The sequence below is a fragment of the Galeopterus variegatus genome, unplaced genomic scaffold, assembly GCF_000696425.1.
Source record: "Galeopterus variegatus unplaced genomic scaffold, G_variegatus-3.0.2 Scaffold20075, whole genome shotgun sequence".
NCBI classification, from domain to species: Eukaryota; Metazoa; Chordata; class Mammalia; order Dermoptera; family Cynocephalidae; genus Galeopterus; species Galeopterus variegatus.
In genome coordinates, this window is record NW_007746186.1 from 10,911 (window position 1) to 11,975 (window position 1,065).

Consider the following 1,065-nt stretch of genomic DNA (forward strand, 5'->3'; position numbering starts at 1 on the left):
CTGGGGGTAGCTTTGAGCAAAAACTTCCTGAGAATGAGGGTTTCAGCCACAGAAACAGGAGGTTCCTTGGGAGAACAGGATGGAGGCAGTGGGTAGAGGAAGGCGGATGAACCAGACACACCTTCTACCCACCCAGCTGGAGCCACTGAGGCAGTGGCCTTGCCTCTCCCTGGGGCAGGGGTTGGAAGCCCCATGGGGGCTGGATAAGCCAGGAAGGAGCCAGGGCCCTTGGAGCAGGCATTTCTACTTGGCAGACCTCTGGCCATGGCTGAGTCCACAGGGAGTCCCAGCAGGCAGAGGATATTTTGGAGGTAGAAGTTTAGGTCCCCGGCATGACCAGGCTGTCACAAGGAAGAGAAGATGCATAATCACACTGTGGGGGCAGGGCAGTACCCCTCTGAAGGAAGCATTCTGAGGACTGGGGCTGCCCCAGAGGCCTGACTGCTTCAGGAGGTGGGGGGCCCTTGGTGGAACAGGGTAGGCAGAGTCCGCTCCCCATTAGAGATGCCACAGCCCTGTGGAGGGTGCTGAACTGCAGCATTCTGGAGCCCCTTCAATCTCTAGACTCTCCATAGAGCCTCCACTGTGCCAACATAGGGGTGCTCTCCTCTCCTGGCAGAGCCTCAGCTGGGTTCTGATGGGCTCCTGGGGCCAGGCGGGGCCAGGCCCTCCACCTGCTCTGGCCTTCAGCGGTTTACAGCAGGGCCTGTTACCCATGCCCCCCACTCCTGGAGGCCCAAAGAAGACCCAGAACAGGGTCCTAACGATGGTACTAGGGACTCCTCGGTAGTATCCTAGAGACACAAGGGACACTGAGTGGGAAAGGAAGTGGTCTCCCCACCTCAGGCCAGAGGACAGAGGCAAAAGGGCCCCAGCTGTCCCCACACCCAGCCACCTGGCCCCCAGCATGTCCCCACAGGGGCTCTCCCTTGTCTGCAGTTCCCTCCCCTTGTCCACAAGCAGGTGGCAGCCCTGCCTCTTGCCCCGAGCTGACCACCTCTCATCATCTCTCTGCCGCTCCTCTCAGACAGGCAGGGCCCCTGAGAAGGAAAGAGGAAAGAAGGG